The following is an 18,521-nucleotide window of genomic DNA, read 5'->3' as shown; positions in this document are numbered from 1 at the left end:
CCCGATGACTATCGCACTAGCCATGCCGTGGGAGAGGAACACGACAGACCCAGCCACGGGACCAGTTCCCCAAGGGAACTCGCAGGAGGTTAATTTGGTGACACAGTGACATGAGGGAAGGCTGGACAAATGCAATGGAGGACAACGTGGGGATCGAGCATCCCATATGGGGGACCAACATCACGGGATGCTTTAGGGAAGACGTGGCATTGGAGATGAACCTTGAAAGGTGATCGCTGTCTCTCCAGTCAGACAGGAAAGGGAAGTCACGCTGTGCCACATAACAGAGTCAGGGGAGGCAGGGAGATGGGGAGAGGAGGGAGAAGGCGCGTGTGAGGGAGCTGCAGCAGAGCAGGAAGGCTGGCGTGCAGGGGACACGGGGGAGGAGAGGAGCGCAATTAGAGAGAAACCTACGGAGGCTCATTTGGACCAGTCCTCGGGATCTTGAAACATTGGTAAGATAGTTGCGCTCCGTGTGTAAGCAACAGGAAGCCATTCTGAACGGAGGGTTACGAGACCGAAGTTATTTTGTACGGATTGCAGCTGAGGAAAGACAAGAAGTGGGGAGACCAGTCGGGAGGGGACTGCGACAGTAGGGGGAGAGGGGCCGTAGGTGCTGCTGAAAAGTGGCAATGCAGATGGAGGGCACCCTTGAGTCAGGGACTGAGTGCCACCCCCTCGTGTCCCCGAAATGTCCAGCACTGTTCCTTGCCCTGATTTGCATCGCTATTTCTGAAGTTGAGCTGTATTAAAGATTCAGTTTGAAAGAATAATTTGTCTTGCAGGTGTTTTGTCCTTTTGTTTTAATCCTGTCACCTCGGTCACCCAATTCCAGGTCACAGAAGATTCCTGCCCAAGGCTGTCGTTATCTGGCATTTCATGTGGCACCTCAGAGCACTGGCATCCCGTTCACAGCCCCTAATTAGCTCCTGCACCAGTTTAATTGCTCAGCAGTTGTCTGTGTGGACAGACTTGGTTTCCTTTCTGGAGTCGGCTGAAACTGCCCCACCCTTTCCTGCCAGCTCAGGCCTCGGGAGCCTGCTGCGTTCCAACACACACAGAGAAGGGGCTCTCTGGGAGGGGCCGAAGACCAGAGGGCTGCTGGGACCCTCAGTAAGGCAGCTCTTTGTTAGATTCGTAGTCACTTTCAGCTGGCATTTCTAGAGAAAGGGGGAAGAGGGTGTAATAGAGGCAGAATGTAGGGACCACCTGTGGTGTGACTCTGAAATTCTAGATGAGGTCTGATATTTGCTTTAGTTAAGATAATTTATTAAGGTTGTTAAGGTGACCCATCAGGAAAGCAACCCACCTCAAGAGATGGCTTACAATCATGGAATTAATGAGGCTATAGTGTCTACCCAATACCATGAAGGGGTCAAACTGGATTGAGATCAATAGCTCATTTTGATCAAAAGATAATCATGGGTCATTTTACTGAGCACTTACTGTGTGCCAGATTCTTTTCTAACAACTATAGTTATATTAATATATTAAATCCTCACAACAACCCTATAAAGTGAGCACTATTGATATCCTCATTTTACAAGAGAGGAGCCAGGCACAGAGGGGTAAGACCTGCTCCAGGTCACATGGCTGGCAGGTGGTGGAGCCTGAATTTGAAGCCAAGCAGCCTGGCTCTAGGACATACCAAAGGCAACACCCTCCCACCTTTCTTCTGCCTTTGTCCTCACACTCCGTCCAGCACGACTGGAGGGTGAAAGAGGCCTGAACTGTAGGAGAGGCCTCTGAAGGAGAGGCCTGAACTGTAGCCTCTCCTTCAGAGGCTTGAATGTATTGAGGGTCAGCATGGCACAGTGGGAAAGGCTTGGGTTTCACATGCTAAGAGATGCACCTTAAAGCCCCATGTCCCTCATGCATTAGTGAGTGACCTTGGGCAAGTTGCTTAACCTTGTAGGGTTACAGTTTTTGGGGTATAGGATGGAGACAATATGGTCTTCGAGCTTGTTATGAGCAAAATGATGTACCTAGTCCCAAGCGGGCACAACGTGGGTCCTCAGTAATGGTCATTATCACAAAGGAGGGACGCTCTGTGTGAAGTCTAGGCCAAGGAAGACAAAATAAGAATGTATCCTCATGTGTCCAGCAGTGCTGGGAAGAAAGTGTTTTGATTCTCGATGTAGGCATGAGATTGGGCTTTTCTACTGCTAGTCAACCCCTGGTTCTAACAGTAGCATTCTCAGTCATGGCTTTCATGATGCCTCAGCATCTGACTTCTGTGCTTGACCTTCAAGTAGATAAACAATAGTATTATTGTCTAATAACACGATGCACAGCAAGATGTACTAGAAAGTGGCCTGGGGGTCTGAGCTCTGTCTCTGACTCTTATTAACTGCGTGACGATGAGCAACTGCAGTCCCTGCCTTCTTTACCTCTAGATTTTTCAGAATGATGGGATACAATAGCAGAAGCAAACATGTGTTTTGATTGCAAAGAAGCACACAAATGGAACGGAATGTGTCCTATGCTGAGGTTTTACCTAGTTTGTGAACTTCAGACAATGTTAAATAAGATTGTTTTGAGCTGCGTGGGACTTGGGGTGCTCCAGAATCTCGAGGCTGGAAAGCATTGTCAGCATTGTCAGTGAGTGATCTTGAAAGAAATAGAAATAAGGTTGTCCTCTGGGAGTTCAACTAGGACATCAACACACAACTGAGGACAGCAGAGATTTGCTAAGTTATCTTAAAAAAAAGAATGGTTCTCAGCCTAGAAGGATTTGATGACATCTGGTTGGAAGAAGGAGCGCCCCAGCCAGAAGGGAGGTTGGCCAGCCATGAAAATGCAAGGAATGCAGTCAGAGGAGCAGACCTTGGCGCCGCCCATCATCCAATGCCATCCGGGCAGAGGGGCTCTGCTGACCTAGGTGATCCTGATGACATGTATCTTCCTGCTAGAGGCGTCTGAGTCAGATGTCTCTAAACACCCTTTTAATGATTTCCCCATTGTCCTCTCTCCAAGCTTATCAAGCGGTCTGATTTTAGTTCGACTTCCCTGGTAGGGCCACCGACAGGAAATGAGTACACAAGCCACTGGACTCAGGCATCCTTTCGAGACTACACTTCTCATTGTGATTCAATAAACTGACACCTAATTACAATATGACCACTTACACGGCCTGTTTACAGGGCTAGAATCAGCATTCAATACTTTTAGCAATTCCCGTTTTCCCTGTAAATTACTAAATTAGCATCCTGGTTATATACAGTAAGTAGCCTTGTGAGTTGAGCTCTACCCTGGAGTGCTGACCAGTCAGATCTCCGAGCCTGGCAAGCACAGGGCCAGACCTGGACCCTGTAGACCACCGTGGTGAGACCCCATTGTGAAGGTGTTTACAGGGACAGCCAGCTGGCCTTCTCCTGGGCTCGTCCAGTCTTTGGCACTGGACACACCATTTCTTTCGGAACACTACGGAAGTAATGGACTCCCCACCCACCCCCACATTCAATGTACAGATCCCCTCTACGGCAACGCCTGTCAACAGGAAAAGCAGTCCAAACTCTTTACCCTGCCTGTCTCGTTGGGATCCCATGCTGCCTTCCCCGTGTCACGTCTCATTACTGCCCCGCCCCCCCCCCCCCCACACACACACTCTGAATTCCAGACTTGACATCATTACTCACGCTGTCCGTTTCTGGCGAGAATAACCTTTCCCCTCCACTCTCAGCTGCACACGTCAAACCCCAATCTCATCTTAGACTTGAGACGCAGGTCCGGCGCCCCCCGTTCTCTACCCACTTCCGTCATGGTGATCGCATCTCTGAAGCTCCACAGCTCACTTCCCACTCACTCACACCTTCTGTCCTGCGTTAGGATCCTGCCGTAAGAGTGAAGTCTCCAAGGTTTCCAGAAATGGAAGTCATCTCTCTACTCGGAGCACCCTTCCCTTACAGGAAAAAAACAACTCCCGGGAAATCACGTTCATTCAGCCTTGCATTTATTTATTCAGTCACTTAACATATATTTACTGAGTGTCCCGATGTGCCAGCCGGTGGGATACAGTGGGGAACAGACTGACGGGCTTCTGCCCTCATGCAGCTTCCGGTCTAGTGGGGAAGGCAGGAGCAATAATAAACTATAGCTGTGACAAACACCCTGAAGGAGAAACACATAGTGCCATGAGAATACTGATGAGGCTTTTTCCAGGGAAGTTACTTGTAAGTTAAAACCCAAAGGTGAGTAGGAGTTAGCCAGAAAAAAAGGAGGGGCTTGAAAGAAAATGAGTTGAAGGATCTCACTGGCCAGTGTCGCTGAGCTGTGACAGCCTGATGTCTTCAGTCCCTGATCCACTAGCCTGACTTCAAATGACTCCAGGAGCAAATTCACAGATATTCTTCCTCTGACCCTGCATCCTAGCTGCAGGCTGACCACCCCTCTGACACCAGCAGTTGTCAGAGCTGTCAAGGAATAATAGGATTTGTTACACTTAAGCTTTCTTAGTTGTAATTACACCCCCACTAGCCACAGGATTTTATTTGTTTTGTGTTACATTTTCCTAATTTCATTCTCACAGGGTGACATTAACTTTATGCTTTAGTTGTTCTTATTGCCAACCTCATCTACCACCTGTGAGAAACTAAAATCTTTGTTTTGTTCATTGCTGTATCCTTGGTGCTATAATGCTTGTCACATAGTAGGTGCTCAATTTATATTCATTGGATGGATAGATAGATGGATGAATGGATGGTGGATGGATGGGTGGGTGGGTGGATGGGAAGGTGGGTGGGTAGGTAGGTGGATGGATGGAAGGATGGATGAATGGATGGGTGGATGGGTGGATGGATGGGAAGGTGGGTGGGTAGGTGGATGGATGAATGGATGGGTGGGTGGGTGGGTGGATTTCATCTTCCCCTTTATAACAGAAACGCTCTAAGAGCACTGGACCTGCCTAGTTCACATTTGGGTTCCTCTAGCACTCAGGACAGTGGCCGGCACTGGGTAGGTAATCAATCGATAAATTATTTGAAAATAACAAGTCATCTAGCTCTGCTTAAACTTTTCCATGACTAGAAAAAATGCCCTGCTTTTTGTCAGGTGGCTGGTTCCATAGTCAAACTGCTCCAGCTGTGGAAGTCCTTCCCACCTTGGGGCTGACGTGTGCCTCCCTAGTGGTTCTAGTTCTTCCCTTCAGGCCGAACTGCATTTCAAATAAATCTGCATTTTCTGTTCATGGCAGTTCTTCTTCCTTAAAAAAATATTTATTTATTTTTAGAAAGGGAGAAAGAGAGAGAGAGAGGGAGAGAAACATTGATGTCTGAGAGAGACATTGATGGTTGCCTCTCTCACACGTCCCAACCGGGGACTGGGTCACAACCCAGCCATGTGTCCTGACCAGGAATCGAACCAACAACCTTTCATTTTGCAGGACAATGCTCAACCAACTGAGCCACACCAGTCAGGGCCACGGCGGTCCTTCTGATGTTTGGGCCAGTGATAAGCAGGACACCTGTCCAGTAGGAACTCAGGCACTTTGAAATACACTCTGAAGTGCTCCTAACACATTCAATACTAAGAAGGAGGACACACCCCTGACACGTCTGTGGTGTGCTCTTAACTTCTGGTGAGAGCCGGTGTGAGAGCAGGTCCCCTCTCTAGGTCAGAAACCTAGACCGGAACTGATGGTGATAACAATGATTAATGTTTACTTTGCAGTTAATTATGGTTTCGTGGTTAATCCACATAACACCCCTGGGATATAGGCCATGGCCTCTAGGTGTATCCATGGTCAAGGGGTGAGGGAAAGACAAGGACTTAGGCATATTTCGCACACATGCTGGGCCGAGTGTAGGAGAGAATTGCAGCGCCGGAGTCTCATGGACTTAAGAACCCATCTCTAGGCTGATCCACCTGCAGTTACCGCTGGTCTCTCTCCTTGGCTCGGAGGATCACTCTGGGTCCAGTCTCATTAAAATCGCATCTGTGCGATGCTGCACGTTCTGGGACGAGGAGTAAAGGGACAAAGGCGTACAGAAGACAGGCATCGAGGGCAGTAGTTACTCGTGTGTGGGCAGTAGGCTGTGTGCACGGAGATGTGTCAAAACTGTTTCCAAACACAGCACCTACTACACACAGCAGGCCAAAGCTCCGCACAAAGCTTTGATGGTATTTGAAAGAAGAGAACTGTTAGCCACAGGCTCAAACAGCTTTTTGTTACACGTAAATTTTCTTGTGGTAGGCTTTGCCCTGAGTCCCCTGAGAAGTGATACGCTTTGGTCACAAAGAGTTCACCAAAATAAGAGCATGTATTTAATTTCATCCATTTCACCGTATTGTAAATGTAGAAGCCATTCTAAGTGATTCCATTCATCAAATAAAGAACTTTCTTTGAATTATTTTACAATTTGAATTTAAATCCCTTCTTAAAATTGGATTTTCAAGTGGCAGGCTTCCTCTAAGCAGTATTTCTTATGTGTTGGGAAGATTTTCAGTCCTTCAAGGATCTGGTGACAGCCCCATGGACCCTCCCCAGACAAGGGAACAGATTCATACACACACAGAGACGGCACAACATTCAGGGCCTGCGAACTAAAGGTAAAGATCAGAAAAGGAACTGGCCCCTGATGAGGCTTTGGAGCCATTGTAAGGCCTTTGATTTTTCACTCTGAGTCAGCTGGGAAGCCACAGGAAGTTTTGAACTTGCATTTTAACGGGAGCACTCTGGTTCCTGGGGTGAGGACAGACTTGGAGGCGGGGAGGGCAGAAGGAGCAACCGTCGAGGTGAGAGAGGACGGTGGTAGTTGTGGAGGAGCGAGAGGTGGTCAGATGCTGATACACAAGGTCTGGCCTGAAAAATTCCAGCCATTGTTAATTTGAGAACAATTTGCATGACATTGATATAACCTGGCAGCCATGGAGAGTGGACTGGAATGCACATGTGTGAACAATGAAAACTGCACTGTACTAGTCAGTGGGGGTGGTAGACACCGCTGAGCGAGCACATGTACTGTGTGGCCGTCACATTAAAAAATGACTGAGCTAGTAGAGCAACAAATCTGCATCAAGTTTTGCATTAAGCTTGACCATTCCTCCATGGAAACTATTCAGATGATTCAGAAGGCCACAGCTTTGGGCAACTGGTGACTGGCAGCTTCATCACAACAACATGCCTGCTCCTGCAGGCACATCTCGTGCAGAGTTTTTTTGGCGAAACATCAAATCACCCAGATGACTCAGCCCCCTACAGCCTAGATTTGATGCCCTGCCACTTCTGGCTTTTCCCAAAATGAAAATCACCTTTTAGTTTTAGGGAAGAAATTTCAGACCATCAATGAGATTCAGGAAAATACAATAGGGCAGCTGATGGCAACTGGGAGAACTGTGTGAGGTCCCTAGGTGCCTACTTTGAAGGGGACTGAGGCATCATTGTCCCATGTACAATGTTTCTTGTATCTGTGTCTTCTTCAATAACTGTCTCTATTTTTCATATGCATGGCTGGGCACCTTTTGCACAGACCCCATAGCCTGAAGGGGCAGCGACAGCATGTGCTGACCAGACTGAATGTGGGACTGAGTGAAAGAGGTGAGTCAAGCTGACCCCAAGGGTTCTAGCCCGAGCAGCTTGGAGGCTGGAGTGGCCATTCCCGGGGAGGAGGGAGACTGAAGGGGCGCAAGTGCACTGGGTGCAGGGGAGTGAGAAGGGACATATTAGGAGCCAAGTCTAGGACATTTTAAACTTGAGATGCCTATGAAACACCCAACCAGAGATGCTGAACTGACTGCTGAATGTCTGGTCAGGAATTCTGGAGACAGTTTGGGCTTTAATAATGCTGATCGGTAAATTTCAAATAATAATATAAGGTCTACATAATAATACTTACTATTGGGGGATTAAACAAGACAATGCATGTAAAGCTCTCAGTGCAAGATTAGCACACAACATGCCCTCAATACATTTTAAGTACTATTTTTATTGAAACTTAAATGCTGTCAGTCAGTGTTCCTGTTACTACAAAGTTACGAGTGTGGTTGCTTTTAAGACTGATGAGTCATTGCTGGTGTCGGTCCCCAGGCATGACTGGGAAAAGCAAACAAAGTCTTGAGCAATGCCAGTGCCCTTGGAGTCGGTCCCCAGCCCCGAGAGGTTAGCATTTTGAAGGCTTTTGCACGAGTTCGACAGTCCCCACAGGCAGGTTATGGCATGTCTCTGAAATCATCGGTATGTTATTTAATCGACCCAGAATTTATTCCCAGTTTCAGAGAGGGTTTGACAAGGAGAATGAGGCAGTTTATCAGAAGAAACTGAACACCAGCGAGCACCCTGCAGGGAAGACGTTCCCAGACCGCCGTGTGGCCCGTGTGACCTGGGGGGTGTGCGTGGACGGAAGCACGAGAACCGGCCGCCCTGCCTCCACTTCGGCAGCTCCAGGCCAGCCTGGCTCCTTCTGCAACTGATTCACAGAAGCCGTGACCCGTGCCTCCCTGATGTGGCAAGCTTCTCAGAGAAAACTTCCATGAAGAAGCACACCCTCGCTCTCTAATTAATTTATTCAGTGATCTTTAGCTGTTTTATGTTGGGAAATTGGAAACAAAGAGCTGGCGTGGTTTCATTACAGCCTTCTAGATCTTTGAAGCAATGAGCTTCCAACATCAAAACCTAAACAGTATTTGAGGTTTCTCATTTCTTTTACATCTCTTTGAATTTGGACTATAAATCCTTGACCCTGTAATTCCCTTCACCATCTATGACAGGCCTAATGCTCAATAATTGCCTATTAATAATCCTCCTTATCTCTGTCTGCACCCAAAGGGACGAGGCGACAAGTCAGTTTAAACAGCCCAAAATGCGTCTGTGACAGACCAATTGTTAGGGTCCCACACAGTCACAGGCCTTGTCTGAGGGGCTCGGCGATGGAAGCGCAGACCCGGGCAGAGGCACCAGCGACGGTGGGAGAGGGGAGAGGACATAAAAGAAAGGCCTTTCCCTCACATCCTTTTTCCCCTCCCCTCTGTGAACGAGGCCACATAACCGAGCTGATTGCTGCTAATGAGCAAGGCGATGCTCGGTTAGACTTCATGAAACACCCTTTTCTTTCCTTCCCCTCGACTCTTTTGCAAGTCCCTAATGACTGCTACCTTCATGGTGATGGTGCTGCAAGTGGACCTCCAACGGCGACTCCACAGGAGAAAATAACTCTTCTCCTTCCCTTCCCCAGGAGCCAGGAGGGGACACCTCCAGGACTACCACCTCAGGGTCCCATAGTCCAGCAGGATGTGGGAGGGGCTGAGCCCCCTACCATTCATCTGTGGTTCTTCCCAGCCCCCCACCCCAGGCTCTCCCAGCTGTGTGCCCCAGAACTCTGGGCGGAGGCAAGCTAAAAGACTCAAGAACTGATAGCTCTAAATGGAGGCAGCCAAGTGGACCTGCGACAAGAATGCAATGCATTTCTACCCTGTTTTTCTACCTTAAAAGAGATCTCTTTTGTTTTTTATTAATTTTGAAAGTAAATTTTAGTCTTCTATTTTTCTGGGCCAAGCTAGGAGGGGAAAAGGAAGCATTTTGTCCATAATCAGACATGGGGGCAACAGGAGAAAGCCATCCAGCCAGTGGTGTTTACATCCCAACATCCCTTTGGCCTTAAAATCCACACCTCAGGCCCGCCAGAAAAATGCAGGTGTGTTTCGTCCATGGGTAGCATGACAGTAATATGTATCGTCCAGACCAGGATGCCTCGTGCAGAGGAGCAAGGCAATGTAAGCACTGACACCTGCACGCCGTGCATAAACGGGGATGGCACAGGCCAACCAGACATCACTGTCTCGCTGAGTGAGTCCCTGGCCTACCAACCGCAGTGTCCTCGTCCTGCAAGAGACCTGACTCCAAAGAAGGCTTCATGGCTCACACAGAGAATAAATGCCCTCTTCTCCCTACTGGGATAGACAGGTCCTCATGTTCTGCGAATGTAAGAGCAGCTATTTTTCATTCCTTCTCCTTCCTCTTCTCCAGCCATTTCTGCTGTGGAGTCCTTCCGCAAGTTCTGTCTTCTCAGCCTTGCCATCATCTGAGCCCCCACCTCACTGATCCAGAGAGTTCATCCAGGGGTCGGAGAGTTACCCAACCCATCTCCTGAATCCACTTAGTGGGCACGGAGCTGAATATTTAAAACTCCACCAAGACAGACAAAATGGTTTATAATTAACCTTGCCTGCCTTTACAATGCAGGACAGGGATCTAAGGCAATTTCCAGGGTTCTATCAGATAGGCAGCCCTTCCCACTGCTAGCAGGGGGCTCCTCCGGGGCAAGGAACGTGCACAACCCAACCCTGCATCGGCAATGGCCAGCGCCCAACCCAGGGCTGAGTTCTCAGTGTGCGCTAAGGAGTGAGCAGGCTGCTTCGTCACATCCCTCAGCTCTGCTCCTGAGTACCCGAGGTTTTCCTCCCCCTTTCTGTGCAGTGAGGGAAAATCCTCCCTGTGATCCCATGTCAGCTCCCTGGACTGGGCTTTGGCTGCCAAGCCCCAAAGACTTCCTAGCATTCCACTGCTCAGGTACTGTACTGAGCCAAACAGAGCCTCCCACACACTCCAGGTACCAGGATTGGGCACAGGCTGAGTCTGTTTGTGTCTGTTCAGTTCTGGGCCACTCAGCAAAGCCCATTATCTTCCCAGCCCCAGGCCGGATGCTGGAGATAGAGAATAAGAGTCATGTGCAACCCTGAAAGGCTGTGTATGCACCAGGGCCTGGGTGGTTAACAGCAATGACTCTGCAGCCCAATTGCCTGGGCTTGTATCCTGGCTCTGCAACTTGGGTGAATATTCAACGTCTCTGTACCTGTGTTTTCCATTTAGAAACTGGAAATAAGAGTGTGCCTTTGAGAGCTGGTGTGAGAATTATTAATATAATTCTGGTTGCAATAATTATTATTTAGAACCCTGCTTGGCACAGAGGAAATACTCCATAAATCTAACTATTACTATTTTTGTGTTTTGGCTTCTCTTCCTGAGGGCCTGAAGCTTGGCCCATTTCTCTTAACTCTCTCTCTGCAACTGGCTGGTTCCCTCATCTCTCAGGGGCACGGGGTGGGGAGGGGGGTGCTTTTCTTTTCTCCTGGCCCACCTCGACGCTAATGGCCAAAAGTGACACTTCTCCGCACTAATGTTTGGCTGGTATTTTGTTCACAAGGATTCAAATCGAATACCTTCGAGAGGTGAAGCCATCACCCTCCTCTGAACCCAAGTGAATTATCAGGGAAGTATTTTTCTAAGAAGGTGAGGAAACTCTTGGTGAAGACACAGGGGAAGGACCAGGTATGAAAGGAGTCGCCCTGAGCCAGAAGCCCAGCTCCTGAGCATACCTCATGCCCACATACTTCCCGTTCTTTCAGAGACAAAGGCAGGAGTTCCCACACACCTTTCAGAAATTCTGGCATGAGTAAGCAGTGAGCAAAAGGAATGTTCCCAGGATTTTTTAAAAATCATAATGTTACCTTCTTCTCTACTCACCCTAACTTCTCTAACTAGTGGCAGTTAGTTTTAGTGTATTTATTCAATTAGGTAAATATGTAATTTTCTTCATGCTTCCCAGGTTGCCTTTCATATGAGTATCAAAGCCACGACTGCCCATTTAAGACAGGTAAACTTCCATATAAACTGGATTTTGTTCCACTTGTCTAGAGCAATTCTGGATTTCCACGATTTGATAATTCATAGCCTCAAACTCCAGATCATTTCAACTCACCCACTTAACAGCTCCATTCAAAATCCCCGCATTGCTGGCATTCCTTCCTCAGCCAAGTTCCAGGCGGTTCTCCTTACACCATTTCCAGTGTTCAAATTTTGGATAATTTCAGTACAAAGGAAATAATCACAGCTACTGGCCAAAAAGCATCAAAACCTTTGCCAAATGTGACAACAGGTCTGCCACTGCACTGACCCCAACTCCAATCCCTGGCAACGCTGCTTCTGACAGGCCTGGATCTGGTGAGCTATTGTGCCCCCAGGTCTCTGTCCTCCAGGGTGACTTAAACAAACCTCCGTCCTAGCTTGGTTCCTTTTTGCCGAAGGCTGCTGCTGGCCTGGAACTGGTGGTTAGATGCCACATTTTTCTCACACACACTTACCTGCCTCTTCCTGCTGGTGTTCACAGTCTTCATCCATAGGGGTCACAGAATCCCGGAGCATCGATCCTGGACGGGACTTCAGAGACCAGCCAGTCCAAGCCCTCATTGTACACACATGGACGCTGGACCTTACGAAGAGGAAGACACTTGTCCAAGGTCACATAGTTCTTTCATGAAAGAGCTGGGACCAGAATGGCTGACCTGGGGATTCATCGCCCCACGGTGTCACTGCTCTGCCAGCCGGTTCTTGTGCTCTGCCCTGGTTGGCTTTTGTGCTCTCCCACACGGCCACACCCTCCTGGGACGGGCCAGCAGCCTGCGAGGCTCACCCGGGTGAACTAACCCAGCTCAGCCGGGGGGAGTGCTCTTTACTTGCAGAGGAAGAAGTCATGTGACTCCCTTGAAAACACACTCGGCGTGTAGGGACACATGCGACGTTCAGGTGTATCCATCATTTCATGTCCGCCAAATCCACCCTGCTGAGAAGCAAGCGGGGGCTACCAGTCACCCATGATGCCTGAGACTTTGAAGTTCTTTTCTTCCAGGCCTGTAATTTCATATCGCTCTACAACAAAAGCTCTGGTACTATCACCCCAAATCAACTTATCTAACAACAAATATTTACTTAGGAGATACTCATCCAACAGTTCCCATTTGCTAGGCACTGTGCAAAAATACGTAAGAAATGATTCTATCGTTTTCCAGTGGAAGAGACGGGCACACGGACAAAGGCGAGATACTGTGCTAAGTGCTTCCACACCCTCACTGGAGGAAGCACAGGTCTGTCTTGTAGATACACAGAAGCAGCAGCTGAGCAGGCACAGGAGAGTCAGAGGAGACTCTTTCTTTAAGAACCTTATTATTTTGGAATAGTTTAAGCAAAGTTGCAAAAATAGTGCAGAGAGTTCCCACGGATCCCTCAGACCAGTTCCCCACGGTGTCAACATCTGGTATTACTGCGGCGTACTTGTTACGACAAAAGGGCCGACGGTGGCATATTCCTTTTAACTGAACTAGTAGATACTCTTTGAAGGAGGTGAAAGCCAAGGTGATTTCTGAATAACATGAAGAGTTAGCCTGACAAAGAGGTAGAAAAGAGAATTTTAATTAGAAAAAAAAAAGCCAAGCGCATGCAAAGGCCCAGGGCTGAGGGTTTGGTGAGCTCGGAAACAGCCAGCTGCAGCACACGGGGCTGGAGGTGGGAGTGTGGGAGGGAGAAGAGGAGGGCGGAGGAAGAATGAAGAAGAGGCACCAGAGAGAGAAGCGGAGGGGAACAGGCTGACACTAGTGAGGAAAATAGAAACTAGATCAATAAAACGCCTTCTCAACAGGCATTCGTACTTTTTCCTGGAGGCAACAGGAAATAAATTAAAGCATTTTCATTTATTAATTTAGAGACTAACATTATAAAGATTATATTGAGAAAGTTGACTTAGATCACAGGGTAGAAAATTCACTAGCAGTGAGAAGGCAAAAGAAAAAAGACCAGCTGTTGGCTGGCCCAAGCGGAAATAGTGGCAGAGGGGACAGAAGGAATACACTAAACTGTAGAGACACTAAGGGGCCAGAATTGATAGAACTTGGTGGTTAGTTAGATCAGAGCACCTTAGGGAGAGAAAAGAATCAGGTCTGACTCCCAGATTTCTGGCTCTAGCAACTGGAGGAACTGGATGGCGGCGTTAGTCACTAGACAACAGCGCCCGGGAGTTAAGATTGATTAGGAGGGGAAGAGAATTGGCTCCACATTGAGCAACTGGAGTGTGAAGTACCCAAGGGACATGCCAGAAGACGATGTAGTCAAGGGGCGGGGGGTTGGATATACAGGACTATGTTTCTGGAGAGAAATATGAGCTGGAGACATACAGGGTGGAGGAGAAGTGGGTTTGCAGTTGTGAGTATGCACAACAGTTTATTCTCTTATTGTTATTTATTAATGATTATATTCTTTCCCATACAAACAGCTGTGAACCTACTTTTCCCCACCCTGTATGTGGTAAATCATCAGCCTAAAGCTGGCAGTTGAAGTCCGATTAGATTGCCCCTGAGTATAGAGGAGAAGGGGGTCCAGGAAAGAATCTTAAAGAATGCTGCCATTTAGGAGTGGGCCTTGGGAGGAGGACAGAAGGAGGCTTTGGAGCATGCAGAGAGGAATGTGGCATCTCGTTGGAGGAGAGCGCTTTCCTGAAAGGGTCCTGTGACGGACGGTGTCAAATGCTGCAGAGGGGCGGAGGCCCACAGAGGTCCCTTGGATTTGGCAACAGAGACTTCCCTTAAAAGAGGCATTTCAGAGACTATGTGGGTCAGCAGGTCGATCTGTCCTTGGGCTGCAGAATGAATGGGAAATAAGAACAAGAGAACTATGGATATGGGTCATTCTTTTAAAAGGATTTACTATGAATAAGAGACCAGAGATTCCTTAAATGAGACTAACAAATGTATAGATACTGTGGTAGTTAAAAATTACTTTTCCCATTTAGAGTATGACTAAGCTATCATTTTTCCAGTGAAAAGTTATTTCTTCTGATTAGTAGTTGCTACCATTTCTAGAAAGTCCACCGTAAGCCAGGCACTTTAAGTACATTATCCTATTCAGCCCTTAAAACAGTACTTTAAAGTGGATATCGGTTCACTCTAGTAGAGATAAAGAAACAAAAACCCAGAAAGGTTAAACATCTTGCACAAGGGCTCAGAACAACTTCACAGAGGAGCTGGAACTTAAACTTCACCTTCCTCCACTCCAAAGCCTGTGCTCTTTCTACAGCAAGCACACTGCTTTTCCTGAACACTTCCCAGAGCTGGCCCTTACTTCCCAGGGCAAAAGCCAGGAACTGAAGTGGGTGATCAGGGAAGTCCATCCACCACTGTGAGAGACCCGAGGGAAGAGAGAGATAACCCAGGCACACACTTCTTGTTCAGGGACAATCTCTGAGTGAGGAGCAAAGAGTCTCTGGCTTTGATTCCCAGAGGTCCTTGCCAGGAACCCAGTATGTCCCCTTCACTGTGAGTTGGGGAGGCAGGGGAGACAGAGGGTCAGACATCTCAGAATAAATCGGTCCACCATTGCTAACTGGAAAAGTTAAGTTTTGGGTAAGGGAAACAAAAATTTTAAGAGAGTTTTGCTAAAAATTATGTTTAGCTTGGAGAACACAAACAGGGAAGACCCAAGCTGCTTTTACGCATCCATGAGGAAGAAGAGTCAGACTTGCTTTTGACGTCCTGGAGGATGTAACTGGTGGGAATATGGTGCAGAGAGGCAGCTTTTGGCTCTAACAGTAAGAGCTGCCTCTCCAGAGATAGATGGAGCTGCTCAGGAAATTGGCCAGCTCCCTGTCATTGGAGATGCTCACACAGAACCAGGGACATTCGTGGTGGAGGCCAAGCATCAGGGAAGACTTGGGTGGCCTTTCAGGCCATTTTAGACCTGACATTTTTGAGAGACCTACTGAGAAAATGGTTAGGATAAGGTTTCACACATTAAGGCCTAAATGAATTCTTAAACGTTATGTGATGGGAAGATTGGCATGTTCCTTCATTCACAATTTATACAGTGCATAGCAATTCAACTTTGATATGCAAGAACAAAGTGTATTCCTACCTTTAGGAAGCTCTTTTTTTTTCTAAGATGCAAAAATATGCTCGTGGGTATTCATCAGGCAGGTCTTTCACCCTGAAAATGTCGGGGGCAGGGCATAGACAATGGGTCCCGGTAGTCTCCCCTTTATTTCTGGTAGAGGTAGGAAATACGGTGCTCACTCACTCCTGCTTTCTCCAAGGGCTCCTGACAAGGGGTGAGAGGACACGCTTAACAGGACAGAGGTGGGCTTGTGGTCATTGAATCCATACAAAATTATTTATTTCTCTTTCTTTCACTTGATAAATAGGAATTGAGCACCTACAGGCACTGCATTTTTATTGAAAAGCAAGAAACTACACCCAGATATACAAACACATTTCTACAATACGTACACATGTTTCTGTGTAGTGGGGGTGCAATGGAAGAAGTGGCAAAATCAGCTCTCTAACATCTGCAGGGAGATGGCTGGGAACTATTATGTGCTCTAACTTACATCATGAAAATTAAGCCTTTTTTGCAGCAAAATAATAAAAATTTTTAGCGCAAGAGAGCAAACCTCTTCTAAAAGCAAAATTTCCCATCCTTTGTAGTTCCCAAAGGTCTAAAGATCTGACACCTATGCTCTTGGCCCGACAGTACCTTTTTCCTGAGGAAAAAAAAATTGAGTAATTGGGAAAATGGAAAACTCTGAATTTAATGTAATTATTATTAGTGGGAAAATTTTTACATAGACATGAAGATAGTATTACAAGGATGTTCCCTGGAATATTATTTATAGGAAAAATATGGAAGCAAACTAAGTCCCAAAGGTAGAGAGGCTTAGTTAAATAAATTATGGTACATTCATATATTGGAATACTATACAGCTATCATTAATTTTAGAACAATATTTAAAGATATAGGAAGATAGTCAATATGACATAAATGAAAAATGCAAGTTCAAATAGCATACACTATTTGATCCATTTTGTAAAATACACATATATAATATGTGTGTAGATATATACATATATACACACCTATGTGTGCACTATATATGTATATGGTAAAAGGATAAAGGCTGAAAGAAATATCACTAATGTGTCAATAGTGGTTGTGGGTTTATGAGGGATTATTTTCTTTTTTTCCCCTTAATTCTACATTTTGATGGAAAAAGAGTTATTAAAAGTGTAATATGGGTGCCCCAGCCAGTGTGGCTCAGTTGGTTGGGCATTGTCCCTCAGGCTGAATAGTCACTGGTTTGATTCCCAGTCAGGGCACATGCCTGGATTACAGGCTCATTCCCCAGCTGGGGCGTGTACAGAAGGCAGCCAACAGGTGTTTCTCTCTCACATCAGTGTTTCTCTCCCTCTTTGTCTTTCCCTTGCTCTCTCTCTAAAATTAAAAAAAAACTTTAAAAAATTATTTTAGAAAGTATAATAAGGGTATCATTTAATTATATTGCTTTAAATAAAGCAAGTAAATTTTAAAGTTCATCATTTAAATTTGCCTAAGATATGTTAAAATTATTTAAATGATTTTGCCCTGGCTGGTGTAGCTCAGTGGATTGAGTGTGGACCCGTGAAGCAAAGGGTTGCTGGTTCGATTCCCAGTCAGGGCACATACCTGGGTTGTGGGCCAGGTCCCCAGTTGGGGGCCACGTGAGAGGCAACCACACACTGATGTTTCTCTTCCTGTCTTTCTCCCTCCCTTCCCTTCTCTCTAAAAATAAATACAATCTTTAAATAAATAGATAATTAATTTTTATGTAGGCAAACAAAAACAACTTGTACAAAAACAGTGACAAATAAGTACCTATATAAACATATTATGTAGAATTTTTAATAAATTTCTTTGGGGGACAATTTCTGTTCAACCTAATATAGAAAGCTACCAATTTTTTAATTCTAAAGGTTAGCAGGCATGAAGTTCATTCATTCATTCATTCATTCACCCACTCAGGGAGTACTTTCTGAAGTTTTACCTTTTTAAATACCCATGCTCAGTTGTTTGGAGGGTTAAAAATGTATGTTTTTTCAACTCAAGGTGTTTATAGTCTACTTGGAAAGAAAGCCAACATTCATGAATCATCCAGACACCAGGCCCTAAAAATTAGAACAGAGAACAGGGTAACATAGAAAGCAAATGCCAGTGAGGTGAAGGTTATCAAAATACTACTCATCCTTGAAGATTCAAAAAGTCCCTCTTCTTGAAGATGCCTTTTATTGGGCCACAGTTTCTAGAAGTAAATTACCTCATCTGCTTACGTGAGGACTCCAATTAACATCTAGCACACAGCAATCTTTACTGAGGTCCCAAGTGTCCCTTTCTTGTTCCATTCATCTTCAGTTCAAAGTCAAGTTTATTTTGGGAACTCCTGACCACATTCATCTCCTGAAGGAATGAGGAAGGAGAGAAGGTGGAGCTAGAAAATAACCCAGCCAAGGTGAACTACTAGTGATGGGTGTGGAAACACGGAAAGAAGGGCTGCCCTCTGACTGTTGGCAAGTACCAGCCACCCTTCATCCTGTCCCTCCCACAATGGGGTTGAACAACACCCCATTCTGATTCTCACCTCTGAGGGGAGGGTCATCAATGAAAATATTTGTCAGTATTGAAAGCTGCAAGTTGTGATTGGAAAAAGGACTGAAGGAGGAGCCCTAGTGCCAACCAGCTCTACCTCTAATTAGCTTTCCTCTTGGCCTCAGTTTCCTTATCTATTAAATGAAGGGGTTGAAGTATTCAATCCCCAAAGCTTATAGCTCCCTATAAATTAGAACCTGCAGGTCCCTGTGATTGTATGTTGAAATTATTTCCCAGTTGTGAGTTATCTGTCAATCTGTGACATTGCAAATACAAATTCCTCCCCAGTGATGAAAATGAAAACACTTAATTC

The 18,521-nt window shown here is 46.4% G+C and overlaps 1 protein-coding gene across 1 annotated transcript in view; it reads right to left on the bottom strand.

Annotated features, from left to right (window-relative positions):
- Positions 1-12,355, bottom strand: part of FRMPD1 (FERM and PDZ domain containing 1) — a 121,287-nt gene extending 108,932 nt beyond the window's left edge. The window contains exon 1 of the mRNA XM_045840804.1: positions 12,073-12,355. The gene's annotated coding sequence lies outside the window, so the exon portion shown is untranslated. The remainder of the gene's footprint in view (positions 1-12,072) is intronic.
- Between the last annotated feature and the right edge of the window lie 6,166 nt (positions 12,356-18,521).

This window comes from Phyllostomus hastatus, unplaced genomic scaffold, assembly GCF_019186645.2.
Source record: "Phyllostomus hastatus isolate PE091 unplaced genomic scaffold, TTU_PhHast_1.1 phas_contig_34, whole genome shotgun sequence".
Taxonomy (NCBI): Eukaryota; Metazoa; Chordata; class Mammalia; order Chiroptera; family Phyllostomidae; genus Phyllostomus; species Phyllostomus hastatus.
Note: the sequence above shows the minus strand (reverse complement) of the source record. Positions and strands in the feature narration are given on the sequence as shown.